The sequence below is a fragment of the Podarcis erhardii genome (assembly GCF_964252035.2).
Source record: "Podarcis erhardii genome assembly, chromosome: 2".
In the NCBI taxonomy this organism is placed as follows: Eukaryota; Metazoa; Chordata; class Lepidosauria; order Squamata; family Lacertidae; genus Podarcis; species Podarcis erhardii.
Genome location: NC_138498.1, coordinates 36149300 through 36162288, shown reverse-complemented (window position 1 = coordinate 36162288; position 12989 = coordinate 36149300). Strand labels below are relative to the sequence as shown.

General features: G+C 41.8%; 1 protein-coding gene across 4 annotated transcripts in view; it reads left to right on the top strand.

Annotated features, from left to right (window-relative positions):
- Positions 1 to 1315: 1315 nt before the first annotated feature.
- The window catches only part of UNC13D (unc-13 homolog D), a 73037-nt gene continuing 61363 nt past the window's right edge, over positions 1316 to 12989 (top strand). The window contains exons 1-2 of one of the 4 annotated variants that reach the window (XM_081850687.1): positions 8239 to 8425; positions 12282 to 12338. The gene's annotated coding sequence lies outside the window, so the exon portion shown is untranslated. Of the gene's footprint in view, positions 1393 to 6607; positions 6715 to 8238; positions 8426 to 12281; positions 12339 to 12989 lie in introns of those variants that run through there. The other 3 variants (XM_081850689.1, XM_081850690.1, XM_081850686.1) reach the window with 3 other exon arrangements.

The window sequence follows — 12989 nt, the reverse complement described above, 5'->3', positions numbered from 1 at the left end:
CAGAGGGGAAACACTCCTGACTGCTTCCAATTATACAACAGTCACCCCATGGGAGTTGTCAGTAACACTTCCACGTGGCAGCTCTGTGGTGGCGGTTATGAAATGACCTTCAAGTTCCCTTCAGAGGAAGGCAAGAGTTCCTGTTAATCACTCATGAAAAAAGGCACATTTTGGCCCATGAAGCTCTTGCATGAAAAAAATCTAGAGTAGAATCTCTAGCACACCTTTTGCTCCTCCTGGTAGGAGGCACATTTGGCACTTCAATATCCAGAAATGAAGGCGACTTGGAACCTACCATATTTGTGCTGGTGACTTCAGGCTGTTTCTCCCTGAAGCAAGTTCAAGGAATCCATGAAGTCTGCTCTCACCTCTCATCACATTCGCCTTCAGGTAGATGGAGTAAGCAGCGCCACACCTGAAGAGATGGACACCCGCTTGATATTGCATTCATTTGTTGAAACAGTTTTTATGCCATTAACCACAATTGTCTCTAAGCAAATTACAAGGGTACAATACAAAAAGTAAAAATTGGAGGTATAAAATCAAACTTCATTTAAAATGTCTGATGCAATAAAGAAATCTTCAGCAGGAGCTAGAAATTCAGTAGGGCAGGGTCCTGTCTGATTTCAGCTAGAAAAGAATTCTGTAAAATTGGGCTTGCAACACTAAACACACAGCGCCTGGTGGGTAAGGTTACTAACAGTGACTGGCCCAAAGGTCTCCATGATCAGGGAGAGATATAAAGAGTTAATGCAATGATGGCATTGGTGGCAATGTCTGTTTCTGGGGGTCTATTGTTCAATAATATGTGACTGGAAGATGACATAGTCGTCTCAGTGATAATGAAAAATTACCAAAGATAATTTGATAATTTGCACAATTCTGGAACTGTTATTTACACACACCATGCACATGTTGCCAGTGGAGGCTGGTCCACTAAGGCATAATCCTCCCAGGAGAATGCCAAGCAATTAAAAAGCCCTCCAAAATCTGAAAGCCACAATTTCCTGTCTACGTACACTTTTTACTTCTCACATAAGTTCTGCAAACGTTTCTGTCAGTCAGCTCTGTGCAGCACTCAGCCTAATCCCAAAATCCAGCTGTAGCGAAGAAGGCCTTCCCATGTACCTAAGCAGGAAAACTCTACAAGTGATCAGACAGCCCTTCAAGGCAGGCGTCAAATGAAGGCTTCCACTTCATCTGTTATGCAGCTTAACCAGCATTCATAACAGTATTGACCTATTAGGGCTGCCTTGAAGAGCAGTCTGAGCATGCTCAGAGCTGTTTTCTTGAAAGAAAGCAAAGCACATTTTTCGTAGTTCACCAGAAGGGTATGCTTGCTAACTTGAGCAGCTTTTAAATGAAGAATAATTGTTAAGGTGAACAGTGTGTGTAAGTATATTTCATTAATATCCATTCTCAAATAATTTGCATTCATTTATGTGAATGGGAGGAGAAGTGGTGGGTGGTTTCTATGTGTGCTGCAACCTTCAACACTGCGTGTTGTTGGGGCAATAGGGTTTCTGGGCGTGTCTCTAGATTTGAGAGAAGTATAGAGTTTTGCATTCAAACAGGCTGTGTGGTGTTCTTCTGTGAGAACAGGGTGCTGGACTAGATAGGGATAGGATATTCAGCAGGAAATTCTACTGTGGCGATTATGCAGTATACTACGTATATAAAGGTTGCTTGTGGAATCGCCTTATTAAATACAGACAGAAGTTCTGTAGTGGTGAGGCAGGTGCACTCTGTGCATGCTCACACTATTTATTTTGAGGCTTATATCCTTTAGGCCTAATTCTATATCCTGTGCTAAGGTTTATTAGGAGGAGTTGGTAGTGCTAATAGTCAAAGCCCTTAGTCTGCATCACACCCTGATTGGGTAGAATATTGCCTGCACATTTTCCTTCTCAGTAAAGTCAATTGGCAAAAGCCTCCCTATTTTCATACCTTTAAAAATAAGTGCACCAGAGGATGTGGAGACTTAACTTAAAAATCCTCCTTTCTGTCACTGGCTTATTGTGTGGTGCTGAGAACATTAATCTTGTATTCTTTCATTTAATAGGCTAGCCAACCAGCCATGAAATGAAACAATAGTCAAGAAGCACTTCAGAGACTAGTAAATATTATTCTATACGATTTCAGAGATTACCGAGAATGATGCATACAACAAAGTGGGTTTTAGCCTCCAATAGCTTATGCCATAATGCCACAGATTTACATGTAAAGTCCAGTGTTTGTAGGCCTGAATATCCTTAATGTGTGTCCCACATTCTTTTTTCCCTTTTATACTAAGAGCTGTTCAACAGTGGAACAGACTCACATAAGTCTGTGGTAGACTCTCCTTCCTTGGAGGTTTTTAAGCAGAGGTTGGATGGCCACCTGTCATGGATGCTCTAGCTGAGATTCCTGCATTGCAGGGGGTTGGACTAGATGACCCTTGGGTCCCTTCAAACCCTAAAATTCTATGATTCTGTGTTTCCAAACTTTTTTTTTCTTTTTTCTTTTTTAAATGATATTTATTAAAGTTTCCAATAAGAACATACGAATACAAACAACAACAACAATAAAAACAAAACAAACAAAAAACAACAAGTATAATTTCAAATCTTATTTTCTCAACCTATTTTCCCCGACTTCTTCATATCTCCCAATTTTGTTTTCTAATTTCATTATCCAATCAGCAAATCCATTCCCTTATTTCCCAAGAGTTTTTTAATAATTCCATTCCTTTTCTTAATCAAAATCTCTGAAAACCACATTATTTTTAAACCCCTGTCAATCTAGCATTCATTAATCTTATAATATTTATTAAGATAGTCTTTAAATTTCTTCCAATCTTCTTCCACTGTCTCCTTCTCCTGGTCTCGGATTCTGCCCGTCATCTCTGCCAGTCCCATGTAGTCTGTCATTTTCATCTGCCATTCTTCCAAAGTGGGTAGATCTGGTGTCTTCCAGTACTTTGCAATAAGGATCCTTGCTGCTGTTGTGGCATACAGAAACAAAGTTCTATCCTTCTTTAACACCACATGGCTAACCATACCCAGGAGAAAGGCCTCTGGTTTCTTCAAGAAGGTATATTTAAATACCTTTTTCATTTCATTATATATCATTTCCCAGAAAGCCTTAATCCTTGGGCACGTCCACCAGAGGTGAAAGAATGAGCCTTCATTTTCTTTACACTTCCAACATTTATTATCTGATAAGTGGTAAATTCTTGCAAGCTTGACTGGGGTCATGTACCACCTATAAGTCATTTTCATAATATTTTCCCTCAAGGCGTTACACGCCGTGAATTTCATACCGGTGGTCCACAACTTTTCCCAGTCAGCAAACATAATATTGTGTCCAATATCTTGCGCCCACTTAATCATAGCTGATTTAACCGTTTCATCCTGCGTATTCCATTTCAACAGCAAGTTATACATTTTTGACAAATTCTTAGTATTGGATTCTAGCAATTCTGTTTCCAATTTTGACTTCTCCACCTGGAAACCAATTTTCCTATCCAACTTGTAAACCTCCATTATTTGATGATAGTGAAGCCAATCTCGCACTTTGTCTTTTAGATTCTCAAAACTCCACCTTATTCCACATTCTGGAAAAAAGATACAGAAGTAGATAAGCAGGGGATATAGGCATAGCCGGGGTGTGTGTGTGTGCACGGGGGTAGCTACCCCCCATCAAGTAAAAAAATAAAAATAATTAACTGACCAATTGCATCACAGGTAGCTCGATTCTGCCACCCCCCAACAAAATTCCTGCCCATCCCCAACATAAATACTGGCTACAACCATGGCAGGGGAATAATGGTTTCTCATAGGTCAGAGAAAAATTATGGGGTTCTTTGTTTACAGTCCTGTGTGGCACCTTTAAGGCTAACCAATTCAGGCTGCAATCCTGTTCCTACTTATCAGGGAGCAATCCCTATGGAATTCAGTGGGGTTTACTCCTGATTAATACAGTGATACCTCGGGTTAAGAACGTAATTCGTTCTGGAGGTCCATTCCTAACCTGAAACTGTTCTTAACCTGAGGTACCACTTAAGCTAATGGGGGTCTCCCGCTGCCTCCACACAATTTCTGTTCTCATCCTGAAGCAAAGTTATTAACCCGAGGTACTATCTCTGGGTTAGTGGAGTCTGTAACCTGAAGCGTCTGTAACCCGAAGCGTCTGTAACCCGAAGTACCACTGTATACAGCTTCGTTGGCATGAACGCACACTCAAAATTGTGACAGCAGGGAACTCTTCAGAACCAAAGTAATACACTTTTCAGTTTGGTTAGGTGCTGTTTGTATAATTGCAATGCATAAGCATCCACAGTAGCTTTGCAACGGAAGAGGATGGGGGGAAACCAGAACAACTTGGTCACACACACCTGTGACCACTCACTGGCCACGCCCCCCCAATGACCTCCTAGCAGCCCCACCTGGTCTAGTGGGTGCCAGCTGCTGCTGCTGCTGCTGCTGCTGCATGTTGCTGTGTCCACTCCATCAACAACCTCAGGGGATTTATCAGCGCTGTAGTGCTGCCTGCGTTCTTGCCCAGTGCTGTCTTGCCCGTGGGTTTACAATGCAGTGAGTCAGTCCAGCGCGTCAGCTGTTAAAGCAGTTTCCTGCATGAGAAGCAAAGGCACACCTGGCAGAAGAATCTGTGTGAGAAGAAGAAGAGGTGAGTTATGCCCTCCCCGTAGCACTGTTGCAAGCCCACCCACCTGGTCTTTATCTGGTTTAGCATTTGCCGGTGAGCTCTCTCCCCAAAAAGGAATGCGTTGATAAGTCTGAGAGATGTTACGCGGAAAAATGCTACTTGCAGGAAAGAATTCAAGGCAGAGCAGGGTGGGGCAAGCTTCGGCTTGAGGGTTGTATTTCAGATAGTGCTGTAAGAGTTTCACTAGCAATGGCACCCCAAATAACTGCCCGAGGGAGAAAAATCTGGATGGTGCCCTCCTCCCATTTTACTAATACTGTTATGATAATTTAATTACAACCTACTGGCCTTTCATGGAACTCCAAGTTTTGCTATTTGCTATCTTATTTTGCTAGCAATTTAGCTTTCAACAAGATGCCATTTTATAGAGATCTGGTGGACAAAAATTAGCTGCGCAATTCAGGCTAGAATGCTGCAAAACAGGCTCATTTCAGAATTTGTTTTGCGCATGAGTACCTTAATGGACTGTTACTGAGTTCTTACTGGTCAAATCTTTGTCCCAGGCACCAGGCCCAAAGTTGCAGAGGAGGGTGACCATGATGTTAAAGGGTCTGAATATTAAGCCTTATGGTTGAGGGAGTTGGGTACGTTTAGCCTGGAAAAGAGGAGACTCAAACGAGATATGATAGCCCTCTTCAGATATCTCAAGGGCTGTCACATGGAAGATGGAACGGGTTTGTTTTTTTCTGCTCTGGAGGGTAGGACCTATCCTAAACCAATTCATTCAAGTTACAAGAAAGGAGATTCCAACTAAACATCATGGAAGAACTTTCTGACAATAAGAGCTGTTCAACAGTTGAACCGTCTCCCTTGGGAGGTGGTGGATTCTTGTTCCTTGAAGGTTTCTAAGCAGAGGTTGGCTTGCCCTCTGCATTGGTGCTTTAGTTGAGATTCCTGCATTGCAGGGGGTTGGACTAGATGACCCTTGGGGTCTATTCCAACTCTACAATTCAATGATTCTGTTTTAATTTTAGGTGGAGTTGATGGTTATGGAATACCCTGAGTACGATTATTTGCTCAACTAAATGATATTTCTATTGCATTTGAACCTTGAAAAGATATAATACACCCACTTTTGTACAAACCAGCCTTCTCTATGCTACTATTTGTTAGACATGGCCTAGTAAATAGTTCAGTTTCTGGTGTGACTATTGAAGTGACTTTTGAAGTGTTGAGTTAGGAATGTCTGATTGTTACACACAGAAACCATGTATTTACAGACTGTATTATTTTTTTCTCTTCAATATGACATTTCTTCTTGGATAGTGTTTTTTACAAAACCGGGTTATACCCAAAGGCCACTGTCATTACAGTTGTCATCTTTATATTTCCTGACAGAGGCTGTGTGCCTCTAACAGCTTCCTTACCGGTAGAAATGAAACTCTCAAATACTTTTCTGTCAGCTAGCCGCAAAGACAAAGAAACCTTTTTGAAAATGTGTGTGTCAGGCTGCTGTTTGAGAAGTAGTCTAAAGGTCACATCATCAGCTCTTCAAATCTTGAATAAAAACCACAGCCCTCATATATGTTTGCCAGTTGTCCAGAAAACTAGCCTGTGCATAGTTCCACCCGCAGTGGTTCTCAACTTGTGGGCTCCCATCATCCTTGAGCTCTGGCCTTGCTAGCTAGGGGTGATGGGAGTTGTAGTTCAACAACATCTGGGGACCCACAGGTTGATAAAGGCTGCTCCACAGGAAGCATTGATGGCTACCATTACTTGAATGACTTTAAAAGAGGATTTGACAAATTCCTGGGGGGATAAAGCTACTAGGTATTATGACTATTCTCTGTCTTCATGGTCAGTGACAGTAATACTTCTGAGTACCTGTTGCTGGAAACTGCAGGTGGGGAGAGTGGTCATGTGCTCTGGTTCTGGTTGCGGGTTTCCAGCAGGTATTTGAGTGGCCACTTGAGAACAGGATGCCAGCCTGATCCAGCAGGCTTTTCTTATGTTCTTCGCCTGATCTGCTCTTGTGCCAATATACACTAGATGTGCAGAAATCAGCAGGTGAGGCTTTTCGTGGCATAGAGAGGAACATTATCATCTGTGTTAAATGTCTAAAGATCTAGCTGTTTATCCATCTAGCTCATTATTAGTTACTCTACTTGTGACAGGCAGTAGCTCTGCATGGTTTTGAAAATGAGAGTCCTTCCTATCACCAGTTACCAGATCCTTTTTAACTGGAGATGCCCAAGATTGTACATGCAAACAGTGATTGTACATGCAAACATGGGTTGCCAGTGCCCTGGGAGGCGTCGGAGAGAGGGAAGTGCATGGAGTATGTATGCACATTCAGTGGCATCCGCGTCAACCAGGAGATCATTCTTTCCTTCAAATACAGCAGGGGTGGCCAACTCCCAAGAGACTGTGATCTACTCACAGAGTTAAAAACTGGCAGTGATCTACCCCCTTTTGTGGGGTTCAGGTCAAAGTTGTTGAGTTTTTTCAGGGAGGAGGTAAAATGGTGAGCTTTTTTAAGGGGAGCCACAGTTATTCAGCTTCTTTGGGGGGAACCAATGATCTACCAGTGATCTACCACAAAGGTCCAGTGATCTACCAGTAGATCACGATCTACCTGTTGGACATGCCTGAAATACAGTATTTACTCGAGTCTTATGCACCATTGAACCTAATACACACCTCAGCGTTCAGAACCTTGAAACAAAAAAAAAGTATTTGCTGGCGAATATAAATGTGCCATCAAATGTAATGCACACTTTAATTTTCGCAATGTAATTTGGCCAAAAAAGGTGAGCATTAGATTTGGGTAAATACGGCAATCCTGGGCACTGTGATTTACCTTTCACAGTTACAGTTCCCAGCAACCTATAACAAACTACAATGCCCAGAAACAATCTGGGTTTTACTTGCTATTCAGACTCTGATATTATTTACCAGGTAGAACACAGTTTTCTTTGTTGGCAGTTCATGCTATCACTTTCTGTACTCCACAAGAAGAGGCATCATCTTTCAGAAGCAGAACACAGACCTGATGTGACTTCAGTACAAATGAGCCACCTGATGGGAAATAAGCATGTTCCTCTCTCTGTGTGTAAAAACTAAAGGGTATTCACACAGTGAAATCAAGGACCACTCCTGTATATTCTTGGTGCTAAGTAAACAAGCACCTGCTTGGTTTAGATCATGAGACTGCAGCCAAAAGGTTTCTCCTTTCACAGGGTCTTGCTTTTAACTTGGAAGGGTGACTTGCAAAATTTTCTGTCTCCCCCAAAGAGATTGAATATATGCCGGAAGCCAGCCAGACCCAAATGGTTTGAACAACAGTCACGTTGAGCTCACAGCACAGGCTTTTTTACTATTCTGCTTATTAGGACTCCACGGAAGACCAAAAACAAATAGAGCGATTTGTATTAATTCATTTTTTGGGGCCAGTGCAGCCAATTAGACCAGACCAAGACCTTACTCTGGCCTTACCAGCTGCCTGTTGTTAAAGGTCCTAAGTGCATACTTCCTGTCAACAATGACGGGGTTACTGTCTGCTAGACTATAATCAATGGATAATGCAATAAGAAACTGATTTACGTTTCCGCCCTGAGGCGGAATGGGATCGTATGATCTGCAGGGTGCTGCTACTATTGAGGGAACAGAATCCTTCAAGGAATAGAACAGCTGGCGGCAAAGTTCAGCTTGGCATATCAGACAGGCAGTAGCCGGGTGGAGCACTGCTGTGTAAAGAGCAAAAATGAAAACAGACTAGGTAAGCGTTGATGTTAAATATATGTCTGATGGGAGAAGCTGCTTTTGTGGGTGCATCTTAGAACGTCTTATAGTAGGTTGGAAGTTTCTGAGGATTTCACTATTGAAAGAGACTTTGTCTTGCATTGTTTGTGATAATAGATCCATTTCTGTCCCAGACAGATAAGATCACACACTCATGAAATGCATCAGCTAATCTGAACTTGACTACTATATGCACCTTGTGTCACTGTTAAAGAATTCTAGTGATTTTATCATGAAAATGCTTTCAGAGGGACCCCTTCCCACACACCCATCTTTTACCACTGTTAATCATTTTGGTTGTGATGAATGTGGGTGTGTGGCTTAGATAGTGACCCTATGCACGTTTACTTGAAAGCAAGTCTCACTGTGGATGAGGTTTATTCCCTAGTAAGTGTACTTAGGAGTGAAGTCCAATGGTCCAGAGGTGTAAAAGAGATAATTATTCATTCAGTGATCATCATGTGCTATTTGTGTAGAGCTGAGTTAGAATTTGCAGATGTGCCATGTCCCCATGAAATAAATTATGGGATGCTGCTACAGCTCCATAGAATATTGTGGAACAGCCCTTTTTCATGCACCCCTGTGGTATGTCTTCCAGTGTTTTAGAATATTGATCTGGCTACTTTTAACTCAATGGATAAACCTCCGTCCAAATACCACTGGAGGTATAGCTTGAGGCCTCTGAACAGAGGATATATAGGAGATGATTGGAGGTGGGGGAAGAGGTGCTCATGAAAAATGTATTCCTGATACAGCATACATCTCTCCAGTTTATCAGTAACTACACTTATGTATGTTTATAACATGCTTTTGCTTGCCTTAAGGAAAACACTGTTAAAACTATAGACACTAACGCTTTTGAGGCAGGATGTTCTGCATAGCAAATCAGAATTAAGTGAATACTAACAGGACAATCCAATGCATGTTTGTTAAGAGTTAAGTCTCAGTGTGTTCAGTGGAGCTTCCTTCCAGGTTAAGTATGCATGGGATTGTAGCCTTAATCTATACTGTATATTATCTCAGGCCTTTGGCCTTTTAAACTGTGGGGTTATTGTTTTTGTTTGTTGTTATGAGATGTATTTTTGTGTTTTTATATTGAAAACCGCCCTGTGATCTTAATAATAATATTTGTATACAAACAAAATTTCATAATTTAATTCTCATGCAGTATCTAGGCTTCATTTATTTATTTTATGACTCACCATGATATTCGACAATGAAAATACCTGAGGGTGAAGACAGGCATTCTAGAGACTCAGCTATGCTAGTAAAGAAACAGCGATTTGTATTTTCTAAACATGCAACACCAGATGGCGCCAGAGAGCAGGAAGTTTTAAAACACAATTTTCTATAGAGATTTTTCCGTTACCCTTTAAAACGACTTGTCTATACCCCTTAAAATTGTGCAGCTTGACCGAACTATATGGAATAGCGATAATATAAAATTACCCCATTTGTTGGTTACGTTATTTTGTTAGTTCCCTGGAATATCTTGTGTGTCTGTGTGTTTAAGGGAATGAGGAAGTAAAAGTGAAAGAGAGAGATGGAACATGAGACACACGGTGATAGGGTTAGAATGAGTGTGTTGAGGACCAAAAGTTCATCCAGATCTCTTTTGCTTTCATTCTGAATCTTCAGCTTTCAAGTTATGTTCTGCATCCTTGATGAGAATGACATGCTTGTTGAAACAAAAGGCAAGGTTGTTACGATGCAATGAGAGAACAGGCACAGGAACTCTGCAGCTTTTTGTTAGAGCTGCTGACCTAGCTCTGCAGCAATAATGGTCGGACAGTGATTGTTATGTTCTGTTGGCCATAAACACACTCCCCCTGCTCTCGGATACTTGATCTGGAATTTGGAATGGGAGCTCAATTTCCTGCATACTCTGTTTTAACTGAGGCAAAAAAAAAAATGTTCCGCCTTCCTTGTTGGGCTGTGAAGCAAAGTAAACTTCCCTATTTGAAGCTGCCTCTTCTTTTCCTGCCTTGACCCTTTGAAATAATTCTCTGAACAGCTAGAAGGCAACACGGCGCTGAAGTTGGTTCCTCATTCCTTCCTTGCATGAACTTGCTGAACACAGCTCAAGTCAGAAAAGTTTAAAAGATAAGGATTCTATGTTCCTGAACCCCAGAATGAACTTTGGTCTACCCCATATCATATTTTGTTTATTTCATAATAATTACCGGTATACATGGCTTGACTGGGGGGGGGGGACCCCTTTGAGTGGTTAACAAAACTAATAAAACAAAAACAAAATCAGTAAAAAATTTTTTAAAAAAAACATCTATTTAAAACATAGTAATCTAAGCAGGTGTTTCCACTGCTCTCCAGTAGCCTTATGCAGCCCACTGTCTCTTCTTTCCTTTGCCTCTGGAGGAAATAAGGGGAACACAGGTCTTAACTTAAGCAGCTGGTATGCAGAATCAGTCACCAGTACTGGGGCACTGATACCCAGGCATAATGGGTGGTATTTAATGCTACTGCTACTCAGACTAGACCTACTGAAGTTAATGGACACGCCTAACTTAGGTTCATTTGGTGTGGTTCACCTAACTAGCTCTGCCAATTTGGAATCTTAGGTGAAAAGTTAGTTTGTTGATTTCAGTGAACTTAGGCACATAAATATGACCAGGCAGCTTTTTAAGGCAGGAATTATATTGATGCAATCATTGATAAGCTACAGCTGTGGACTTTTCTGGCCGGTTAGCTGCTAAAGGTACAGACCCAGTGTGAGGAGAAGGTGTTTTCCTATCTGAGTGGTGTAGTCAGCTTCAGATGCTGGGTTGTGTACATGTGTTGATTGTGTGGAAAACGCGAGTCGTTTTCAAATTGTACAGTCCAGGGAATGTCGATTTTATATTTGCCCTTCAGTGCAAAATCTGATTTAAGGGACACCTCTGCATTATACATTTTAAACAGTACGGGCCACTTTAAACAGTCATGGTTCCCCTCAAAGGATCCCGGGAGCTGTAGTTTGTTAAGTGTGCAGAAAGTTGTGAGGAGACCCCTATTCCCCTCATGGAGCTACAATTCTCAGAGTGGCTGAACAATCAGTCCCAAGGAATTCTGGAGATTGTAACTCTGTGAGGGGAACTGGGGCCTCAGAAACCGCAGCTGCCAGGATTCTTTGAGGGAAGCCATGTCTGTTTAAAGTGGTATGATACTGTTTTAAATGTGTTGATGTGCAGATGGGACCTAAGACTCAACATCCTCCCTGTGAATGCTGCTGGGATTTATACCGATAGCTTCCAGGGAAGGAGGACAAGGCAGGCATTCTTTGCCCTAGCAATTGATCATCATGGACAAACAGCAAGCTGTCCAGCATTGTAGCTGCAATTGAAGAAAGTGTTGCTGGTCAGACAAAACAAGTTAAACCAGTTGACTGATCTAGTCTGGGAAATCTTACATTCCTAAAAAAAACCCCTTCAGCTTGTGTATTTGAGGCTTCTGGTCTTGGAGCCCCACTGGAAGAAAAAACCCAGAAAGAAGCAGTTTCTGAGGAGAAACTGAGCAGGGGAAAGGTTGAATGCTCACTTCTGGTCTTGGAGCCCCACTGGAAGAAAAAACCCAGAAAGAAGCAGTTTCTGAGGAGAAACTGAGCAGGGGAAAGGTTGAATGCTCACTTTCCTGTGTGCCCTTGCATTGTAAAGATTTGGTGGCTGGTCTGCTGCTGTCTTCTGTACAGTTTGTCTGGCCTGGATCTTGACTAATATTCTTGGCAATGTGGCCCCTTGGTAACTGACTGTAAGAAGAGTACTCCTTGGGTGGCAGCAGTCTCAGCTTTGAACATTGTATTTTCCCACCTCATCCCTGTTTCACTGACTGCTTTTCAGGACTTTTGTACCTCTGGTTCATTCAAGACTGTGTGCGAGAACCAGTTATGGGTGGGGGTAAGTATTTGATTCTATTTATGTTGGAAAGGGTTGTTTTGAAGTTGAACCAGTAAAGAATAGGTGAAATGACTATTTTGTGCTGGAATTATCATCACCATCATCATTATTGCAAGGTTTGAAACCCCACCAGTTGTTCTCCAGGCATGGTCATTCGGAGTAAATATTGGTCTATGAACAGAGTAGTGACAGTTGATGGGAACTGTGCCAAAAGGATAAAAGAAATATTAAATATTAATTGCTTTGTTATATTAATTCCTAGTTATAAGGTTAGTTAGTCTTTGTACAAGGAAATCACTTGGTGTTTTAGTATGTTACGGGGCTGGTAGGAGAGGACTCAGACTATTGTAGTAGTAGTAGTAGTAGTAGTAGTATGGTAATTTATACCCCGCCCATCTGGCTGGGTTTGCCCAGCCACTCTGGGCAGCTCCCAACAGAATATTAAAAACACGATAAAACATCAAACATTAAAAACTTCCCTAAACAGGGCTGCCTTCAGGTGTCTTCTAAAAGTCAGATAGTTGTTTATTTCCTTGACATCTGATGAGAGGATGTTCCACAGGGTGGGTACCACTACCGAGAATTCTAGGATATGTGGAGCGGGGATGTGTCTGCCGTCAGTAGCAATTTCCCCATCTCCAAGGAATATCA